The sequence below is a fragment of the Mandrillus leucophaeus genome, unplaced genomic scaffold (assembly GCF_000951045.1).
Source record: "Mandrillus leucophaeus isolate KB7577 unplaced genomic scaffold, Mleu.le_1.0 Scaffold23, whole genome shotgun sequence".
Classification (NCBI taxonomy): Eukaryota; Metazoa; Chordata; class Mammalia; order Primates; family Cercopithecidae; genus Mandrillus; species Mandrillus leucophaeus.
Genome location: NW_012102365.1, coordinates 2,826,634 through 2,827,411, shown reverse-complemented (window position 1 = coordinate 2,827,411; position 778 = coordinate 2,826,634).

Genomic DNA, 778 nt, shown 5'->3' with positions numbered 1-778 from the left:
GCTCACTGCAACCTCTGCCTCCTGGGTTTAAGCGAGTCTCTTGCCTCAGCCTCCCGAGTAGCCGGGACTATGGGTGCACCCCACCACGCCCAGCTAATTTTTGTATTTTTTAGTAGAAACAGGGTTTCACCATGAAACCAAGATGGTCTCAATCTCTTGACCTCGTGATCTGCCAGCCTCAGCCTCCCAAAGTGCTGGGATTACAGGCATGAGCCACCACTCCTGGCCTCAATGAGACTTTAAGTTGAAGCCAATACTCATTGATCATTCTGAAAATCCTAGGGCCCTTAAGAATTATGCCAAACATACTCTGCCTATGCTCTCTAAATGGAACAAGGCCTAGATGACAGCACATCTATTTATAGCATAGTTTACTGAGTGGTTTAAGCTCACCGTTAGACCCACTATTCAGAAAGAAAGATTCCTTTCAAAATATGACTGCTCATTGACAATGCACCTGGTCATCCAAGAACTCTGACAGAGAAGTATGAGGAGATTAATGTTGTTTTCATGCCTGCTAATATGACACCCATTCTGTAACCCATGGATCAAGAAGTGATTTTGACTTTCTTTTTTTATTTTTTATTTTTTTTTTGTGAGATAGAGTCTGACTCTCTGACTCTGTTTCCCAGGTGTGCAGTGGCATGATCTCAGCTGACTGCAGCCTCTGCCTACCAGGCTCAAGTCATCCTCCCACCTTGGCTCCCTAAGTAGCTAAGACCACAGACATGTGCCACCATTCCTGGCTAATTTTTGTTTTCCTTCCTCCCTCCCTCCC